Source organism: Taeniopygia guttata, chromosome 2 (assembly GCF_048771995.1).
Source record: "Taeniopygia guttata chromosome 2, bTaeGut7.mat, whole genome shotgun sequence".
Lineage (NCBI taxonomy): Eukaryota > Metazoa > Chordata > Aves > Passeriformes > Estrildidae > Taeniopygia > Taeniopygia guttata.
Window position 1 is genome coordinate 114,357,878 of NC_133026.1, and position 9,578 is coordinate 114,367,455.

Here is a 9,578-nt window from a genome sequence, read left to right on the forward strand (position 1 = left end):
AGACCATCATCTGTGGCTCACAGTGAACATGATCAGAGATGGGAAGCCTTTGCAGTTTGTTTTGCAAAAATAATGTTTCCCTTTCCTTTGTCAGAAGCAACAGACGTTGGCATGGCAGGCTTATACTCCACAGGCTTATTTTTCCTCAGGCAATGGTACTTGAGCTCCTGGTCCCACTGGTATGGCCACAAATGAAATCCTTAATTATAATAGAAAGCAAAAACAATACTAGTTATTATTTAAAGATAGAGTAAGATGAAGGGACAAGTGCCACAGATGAAGCAAACTCTTGTCTTGAATATATCATAATTGCCTTGCAGCACTTCCCAGGAGGGGGAACATCCTTTATCACACCACCAGTTAACAGGGACATGATCAATGACAGAAGTATCTGTCACATTTCACTGAAGTCACCACCAAGACCTCTGATATTTTTTCAGAGAAACAAAATTTAGATTGGTTCAGTAAGAACTGATTGAACTGAGCAATTTTCACATGGGGCATCTGCAGACACCATGAAATCTGCACAATAACACCCAGAAACAAATGGAATGATGCTTTATGATCTAAGTAAATGCCAGTAAATAAAATTAATAGCTCATATAATTATTTTTTTTTATTTCCCTCCTTTCTCTTTGCCTTGCGGCCATTGGAAATGCCCATCCATACAGACATTAATTTTAATCAAATCTTCTTCCTTTTCTGTTCTGACATATCTCCTTATGTCTCCTCTCTTGCAATCTTGTCATCTCTGCAGCAAGTTCTTTAAAGCAGTTTCTAATTTTATCTTGATCTGTGAAGTTTTTGAAGATTCTCTGTTTGAAAAAGACTGGAATAAAAAATAGTCTGAACGGAATAAATAGTTACTTTAACATTTTGATGTCTCATGGGTTCAGAACACAGGGGTAGGAGGCGGTTCTGACAAACGGCAAAGGTATTAAAGATCCCTTGCTGCCTTCCTTCTAAAATACAGGGCTTTAGGTCATGCAACCTCCTTAACCTAGGTCAGCTCCATCACAGATGTCTGATGCAGGCCTTGTGATGCACTACTCCACGAAAGAGAAGAAAGAGGGCAGGAGGAGATGAGTAAGAGGGATTGGGTCATAAGCTTCTGCTCCATGCAGCTGGAGACACATGAAGGATGGAAATGACTGCAAAGGAACAAGCCGTAATTGTAGCAACAAGGCATGCCCTGCTTTGCTGTGAGAGTGTTGAGGAAATAGTTTGAATGCTTTTTGCCAGTATGTATCTGCCTTTAGATTAAGAATGATTTTTACCTGTATTTACAAAAATGCTCTGAAAGCCTCAGTTAGAAATCACTGCAAAAATAAGGATACTCCTAAAATCCTTGAGAATGTTCATTTGCTCATATTGGTGTTGTTCAGTGGCTAATATTGGTGTTGTCTCATCAATAATAAATTTAAATAGGTAATTGGTCAGTTATTTTGCTAAAGCAGCGTGGTGGTGGGCTTGCTATGTGTTTTTTTAAACTTAGAAGGTGCTCACTCAATAGGAAAGTCGTCACTGATTGACACAGAATATTGTGCACAATGCAGCGCATTCAACATGGGGAAAAAGCTTATAATGTAGTTTTTGTGCAACTTGGTAGGCATTGAGCTGAAACTCATATACTCCAAAGGATCCTCTGAAGTCCTGCAAAGATATTGAACAAAATTACTCCACTATTTCTCAAGAAAATCAGATATAGTTTTAGAATATTTGGGGGATAAGTCATTTCCTTTTGTCATATCCAAATCATTTTTTTTCCCCAAAGTTAGTAGTTGTCTTCCCTTCCAGTGTTTTCCCCAAACACCTTTCAATGTTGTCTGTGGGAGCAGTCACAAAGCAATAGAAACATGCCAAACATATTGATCACAGAATAAAATGGTTACCCTGGCAACTAAAAATCCTAGGAAAGCTCTTTAAACTTCCTTCCTTTCTCATGTGACTTCTTTTTATATACTTTTTTCCTCAGATGGTTTGAGAACTCATGGATATAAAAGTATCTGATCTGAATATACAGCAATGGAGAAAAGGTGATTCATGCCTAGATTATTTATTCCACCAGGAATATAACTACCCACATTACTGCCTTAGTAATCCATCACTTGCATAACAGGCAGGCAATTTTTGTAACTTGGGGGGCAGAGTAAACCTCTCCCACTAATTTCTAAATCTATATTCAGATGTGACCTAAGGAAAGAAATTCAAGGACTAGAATTTTCCTTAAGTTCCAAGGGAAGCAAGAGGAACAGTGTGAAAAAAATTAGAATTTATGAAGAGGTCAAAAGTTTGCTCTCCTCTGTACAGAGCAAAGGAAATGATTGCTCTCTCTCCACGGGTGATTTTGAATGAATGGTGACTAGATGTGGCAATAGTGACCTAACCAGAGGAGCAGCAGGGTCCAGAGCTGGTGGTAATGGACTCATGTGGTTGCTCAGGTTCATTCTAGGCACAACATGATGGTGCCAGGATCTTTCAAAGCAAGTGCAATTGAAAAAACACATGAAGCTTAGTTGGGAGGAAATTTAGATGGCTAATTTCTCTTACCCCTCCTTGGTTTAACCCCAGACACACAGAAGACTCCCTTCTTACTGCTCAAGTAGCCCTCATGAATAGGCTCAGCTTCTCAGCCTTTTAATATTTCAGAAGGAATTGCCCTCGCAGGCATTAAGCAGATGCTTGTTGATCCAGTCATTTGTAAGCAGGAACAGTAACTGGACTATGAGGAAGGGGGAAAACATGGAACAATGATTACATTAAGGTTTGGGGGTTAGTTAGAAGAAGGGTGTCTAAGCCAGCAATTCAAAAAACAGGCCACTACTATTCAGGCTTTGATATGCTGATTTTTTCTTCTCTGAACAAATGGTGGTAGGTTGTTTTTAGGGTGTTTTTTTTTTTCTTTTTTTTGTCCTCTATACTGGCTTTCCAAATAAAAATGGTTTTGAAAAGCAGCAATTACAGAGGTTACAAATAATGCAGCAACACAGCTGGCACTGGAACATTTCCAGAACATAATCACCTGTCGTGCCATGATGAGGGCCCATTATATCCAGTGGGCTGCGACAGATCTGTTGTTTAAAATCTCATCTTTTAATGGAACAGGTCTGGGATTGTCTGAACCCTAGCCTGCTTTCCTATGTCAGTTTGTGTTAAGGAGGCATGTTATTCCTTTGAAGGATGGCTTTTTATCTGTCCCAGACTTGTATTGTTAATAGAGGGCTAAAGAAAATGTGACTAAGTTACATGGAACCATAAATTAGCTTGCAGTGAAAAGAAATTACACAATCAAAACTTTCCAGTAAACATAATCTTAAGAACTGAGTATGGTGTAAAGTGTGGGGAAACAGAGTGGTTAATTTTAATGGGTGTAATATTACTTCAATGCAACAATAGGCAGCTCTCTAACTCCCTTTATTTGAACAGATGTTTGCCTTGTGTTGTCCTTTGTATTCTCGGGGGCTTTTTGTCAGTCTTGAGAGGGAAAACTAATGCTAATGCCCTTTTAATACACAGTTTCCTTTAATTTTTATTTTTTTTTCTGATTAAAAAATGCAAACCTCTCTAGCAAGACATCAGCATTTGTCTCACATACAGGAATCACTGTCACTTCTATAAGGAGCTTTCTCCTGACACATAGAAAGATACCAGAGAGCACTAGCATTTGACCAGTCACAGGACCTAATGGTAACATTAGATTGACATACTTCTTAGTGAAAGGAGGGAATCCTCAAAGGAAATATGGTTCCACTTCTCTGTAACTGTCATCACTTTCCTTTGCATGGCACTGATTTAGGGAAGTTGGATCAAAACAGCCTTAAGATTACATCCCAACCTGACTGATTTTGCTGCACAAGCAGGGCAGAGCAGGTGTCTGATTGCACTCAGTCATCTGCAGCTATAACAGAGCCCAGACTGCTGTTGAGACCTCTATCTGTCTATCTGCCACGACTCCCAAGGGAGCACTGTCCAGTTAAAATGGGAAGATGAAGACTGTTCATCAATAAATACCAGAAGTTTATGAGATTTTTCCCATTTATGCTTGGCAGCAGCCAAACTTATTGCACTAAACCCTATGGATTTCTAATCCTATCAGCTCTGAAGACTGGTGTGCTCTCAAAAGCCAGGTGAGCTTAGCTTCCCTGCAGCACGGGCAGGTCCCCTGATGCCACAGATATCTCACACTGCAGGAAACCGTGCCAGATGTCTCTGCCAAAGGCTGAGCTCCCTGAGCAGCTCTGCCTCACTTGGCCTCTGCCCTGCTGCGCTGGCTCCCACCCCAGGCGAGCTGTGCCAGCCGTGCCAGCAGACGGGCTCAGCTGCAGGGACAAGCAGCAGCCGCCGCGGATAAAGGATTTGTTGCCAAAGGTCCTCCCCCATGCATTTGGCATGGCAAGATTTGTGGAGCTACAGCACTCCCTCAGCCTCTGTGTGACTTCCCAAAGCTTGGGCCAGGAAGAATTTGCATGAAGGTATGGTGGTGCAGCAGGGAAAACTCCATGTATGCATTTAGGATGGGTTTTGTGCTTTATCACTCACTTCCCTTCATTTCCTCTTCTCTCTGTGGATCATTAAGAGGCCTCTGTGTGACCAGGAGCTGAGCCTTTAGGCACTGTATCCTATGAGGCATTGGCAGCAGCAGCAGCAGCGGGGACTGCCACGTGTCCCATGGTGTGGTTCCTTAAAAAGAACCTCCAGGGCAGTTATGGGGAAGAGATGCTCCTGCTGTTCATGTGTGCCTGTGCAGGGGGTGTGCACGTGTAGGAGTTGTTCTTATTACTCATTCTCTGGAAATCAACAGCACGTCTTATTCAATGGTAGATGAGGTGGTTTATTGGATAGGAAGGGTGTCACTGGATATCACTGACCCAAAAACCTCCTTCTATGCTCCCAGGCCTCCTCACCGAGGTGCTAGACGCAGGCTATTCTTTTATTTTTGGAGTGTTTGTCTTTTCATTTTTTCTGACCTTTCTCTTCCTTTCCTTGCACCTAGTAATTAAATGTACTTTTTATATGAACAGGACAAGTTTCCTTCATTACTTGATTTGAGGCCCTGAAATGGATACTGCTACTGAAACCCTGGGAAGAAGATAGGCCTGGGAGATGGTGGCTATTATTGAGGGCCACAGTTAATTACAGATGCCAAAATGAGAATGTGGTGGGGAGCAAGAGGTGAAAGGAGAGAGAACTCAAAACAGCATAAACAATAGATGTGTCTTGTTATCAGCAGTGTTATAGCCAGCAGAGTTATTAGAAAAGCCCTGGAGTTTTCCAGTTGTATTACTTTATTACTTCCTAATAAAGTAATATAAAAATGCTAATTGTTTTCACATGAGAAATTTAAAGGTTAGTGTATTCACTGTTTCCATTATTTTTCCTCTCTGATTTTAAGAGTGTCTGTTCCATGTGGACACATTTATGCACAAACAAGCTAAGCTCTTATCTTATGCAACCAGAAAGAAACACAAAGACTACAGTTAGCATACAGATGATTTGTAAACTGGGGTTCTAGACTGACACAAATAATATCTAGGATGAGCAGAAAGGCTCCTAATTTTTTATATTTTCAAGTATGTAATTTTTTCCCACTTTGCAAATAGATGGAACAGCAACAGCAATTTTTACCAATAGCTAATGGAAGTAGTAAAGCAGAATTTGGAGTTCTTCTGGTGAAAAAAAGCTCATGCACACATTGACCATTCCCAGTAGATGTCCCAATCTTGATGCTGTAGGAGACATATATAGAGAAAAAGCAAGATGTTATCCCTCTGTTTATTGTACCACTGTACAGAAAGTGAACGCTATTCAAGAAGTCAGAAATGGAGAGCTCTAAATTGAACAAATGTCTCTTTAAGTTTAGTCTAGAGCAACCAAATAGCCAGATGAGCCGTGCAGAAACTGGTCCTGCATCTTTACATTTGGCACAATGCCCTTAAACTTGGGTGGTAATGCAACAGGTTTATGCAGGGCTGGATTTGGCATCTCTCACGGCACAACATTGTGCCACAAATGATTGTATCAAATTCTGGGTCAATTGGTCCTCCTAGTGATTCTGATATATGCCAGAAAGCCTTCCTTCTCTTCATGCTTTTCTAGGGTAGAAAATTTTCCAAGATTGTAAGGCAAGACGCATTCTATTTGCCATCTGTTGGAGGTGGGGCAGTTATCTTATGTTAATTGGGCAGTTTTCTTTATCTCTTCCACAAACCAATCCTCCCACCCCCCTTCCCCAGGGAGACATCTGCTGTTAATGGCCTATTGAATGTCACTGCATGACTGATAAAAGTCACAGCATCCCATTGTGAGATGCTCTGCCCGGAAGGAGGAGCCAAGTAGTCCTACCTGGATATAATCTGAGTTTTTGGGACACCAGACTCAGTCTTTTCTGCTGGATTCCTGAGAGGAACAGCTGGGTTTTTCCACTGGACCTTCAGAGGAAGCCTACACCCTTCTACAGGATCACTGCTCCAACAGAACCACATCTGCCACTCCAGGAGGACTGCAGCCATTCCAATTTGGACTGCTACCCACACCCTGATCAACAGGCTGTCAGGTTGTATTCTGATTCTGTCAGTAGTTTTTCTTTTGTATTATTGCATGTACTGTGTTTTCTTTTTCCCTTTTCCTAATAAATTGTATTTCTGACTTGGAATCTCTCACTGGTTTTGCTTTCAAACCACAACAAAAATGTATATGCATGTTGTGTATACGCATCTGCAGTGTTAGACACGAACACGTAAATCTCTGCCTTACCAATCTGTATAAATATTGAAGAAGGCAGGGCTTGCTATGCAATATTTTCTCTTCACAAGGAAGTAGCTAGAAGTAGTTTTATTATTTTATTTTTGACTGTAAATAAAAAGCCCACAAATTATATATATACCCTTAAGGTAAAAAACAAATGAAAGATTCTAATTAAATCAGTGCTTGATTCTTCTAGTCTACTTAATTGAAAACTCAGACATGCCTAATAGTTTGTATAAAACACTAATGCAGATGATTTCCTTTACTTTGATGAGTTACAAATCCTTCCTGCAGAAATTACTGGTTAACACGGAGTCTATTATCCATTTGGTTTTCCAGTCATGTTTCAGTCTTGTGAAGATTTAACGTCCTTGAATAGCTTTGTTTTGCAAGACTCAGACCTTTGACTTCAGCTCTACTGTCTGACTCACATACATATATAAACTGCTGACTACAAGAGAGGTAGAAGGTTGTATGGCCTTGGATTTGAGTAATTTAATAATAAATTCTTTGATACATGAAAGGAACATCTGGGAAATATCAATTTTGCATATTATTGCCTCTCTACAATAAAAGGCACCTCCATTCAGTTATGTCCTGCCTTTGTGATCTCACACAATCTCAGAAATTGTGCAATCTCAGAGATTTGTAATTTCAGAGATTGCACCAAACATGCCTCCTCCAGGTATATGGATTGCTCATGGCAGCAAACAGCAGTAGCAAAATGAAGAGAGAAACATGCAGAAGCTGCTAAAAAAAACCCTGTGTTTTCTTGCACAAGGAATCTGCTATTTAGCTTTTTCTTTAATGAAAGAAGCTGAAAGAGCAGAAGATCAAGAAATTAGAAGTGGAACACTTGAACTGAAAAACAACTGTTTAAAAAATAAACCCAGCTGAAGGTTTGAAAATTAGGAATGTTACCAAATGCAAGAATATCAGCTAATGTTTCTGTTGGGTGACTAACAATTTTGAAGTCCTCACTTTTCAGATCCCAGATGCAGCTTTCCTGAGCACTCAGCATCAGACATCTGGAAATATGACTGGTCATTCATCAACTTGCTTGAGAACTCAGAATTGTTACTTGCTTTTCAGAAGCATTATTCTTTGTGAATGTACCCCACAGAAGGTAAATATTTGTATTTTCATTATCTTTTTTATTCTCTTACTTTTTATGCTTCCATGATTATTTAGTCCTAGGCTGACTCTTCAGTTGCTGTTTAGCATTGGAGCATGCTTTAGGATGGAATAAACTATGGGATTACTCAAGTAAGGGTAACTATGAGTAACTTCCTTTTTGGAGGCAATGTACTCCTATGAGTTTTCCTCTGTGTTACAGATGGGTGCCAGATTAGACTCAAAAATTAGAGTTAGCCTTTGTTTCAGTTGTGGTTACCCAAGTATATCTGCTGTCACGGTAATTAGTGCTTTAGCTGAATCCATTATTGGATTCCAAAATATGTTCACTGCACAGAAACCAGCCCATCTCCTTCTGCCACTTCAGTCTGACAGATGTTCAAAACCCCTGAAGATTATGCTTGTGGAGAGAGAATACATGTGAGTAAAACCGACAGTAAAATCCTAGCTTCATAAAAATAAATAGAAAATGTCCCATTGCCATCCACGGAACGAAGAGATCACACTAAGTGGCTTTGTACAGAGCACTTCTCTTTCTCAAAATAGCATTTATGCATGGAAGCTTCCAAAGTGAATCTAATTTATAATCTGGTCAGGATCTGTGTACGGGTGTGTACATTCATATGTCTGCCATGAAAATTTTCTACCAGCCAATCAACCCTCCAGAGCAGACTGGGAGCTGGCAGAGGAGCTAATTACTCTCACTAAGGGAAATCTGCTGGCTTGATTAATGCCTGTTTACCAATTGTTGCTGTTATTTCAGCTGTAATCTCAGAAAAGGGTTTGCTGAGATGACTCTCCTGGAATTTTGTTTTTCAGTTTTGCTGTGCTACAAGCCTTGTCTCATTCTTCATTCCCTGAGGCAGTTCCACGAATGGTAGACATAGTCATGAGTATGTAGTAATTAATATAGTGTCTGTGCAGCACCATCCTCTTTCATAACACTATTCATCTGTAGATCTAAAACTGCATTTGGAATGAGGCATCACTATCACCGTTTAACAAATTGGATTTGGGTATTGAGGTTAGCCCCAAAGCTTCCACCTTAGTTAAAATCTACTAGGATGAATAAGGACTAGCTTAACTTACAACACTTTTGGTAAAGAATGTCCATCCCATCCAGTTTGTTGTTCTGAGATCTATCAGCTTCTAAATGCTATCTTGTCTTTCTAAAATGAAAAAGAAAGAGCTATTACTGTCTTCTGAAGAATTTCAAGTGCACTTTAAATGTGTTTATTCACCTGCACCACCCTTCTTACTTCACTAATTCACATTGCTGAGGAGACAGAGGTTGTAGCTCCTTGGGAAAATCAGATTGTGTGAAAATGCATCTCATCTTACTTTTCTGGGAGCAGTGCTCCTCAGTTCCGCCTGTGAGATCATTCTGGGGGCAGGAGACTGTACCGAGCTGAGCCTGCCAAGTCTTTTTTGACTTATACTGGTCAGCCAAGGCTCCCACCAGGCCCTGGTGCAGTCAGAGATAACCAGCTCACTCTCAGTTCTCACTGAGAATTGGTGGGAAGGAGGCCATCAAGAAAGGGTAGCAGAGGAGCAACTTCTGAAACTCAGAATCCCCCAAGTCCCCATAAAAGCAGTGCAATAGGGTATTTCTCAACCTGTGCAGTTGGCTCTGGCTTATCTTCTTCGTAATGCCAGTTCTGATCTTTAGCATTTATGTATTAAATTATGTCTTAGTGTTT

General features: G+C 40.4%; 1 long non-coding RNA gene across 1 annotated transcript; it reads left to right on the top strand.

The window, feature by feature from the left end:
* Window positions 1–4,138: 4,138 nt before the first annotated feature.
* Window positions 4,139–6,648, top strand: LOC140682537 (uncharacterized). Its single transcript, XR_012054374.1, has 2 exons — window positions 4,139–4,472; window positions 6,234–6,648. It is a non-coding gene; the product is annotated as an uncharacterized lncRNA (long non-coding RNA).
* Window positions 6,649–9,578: the final 2,930 nt, after the last annotated feature.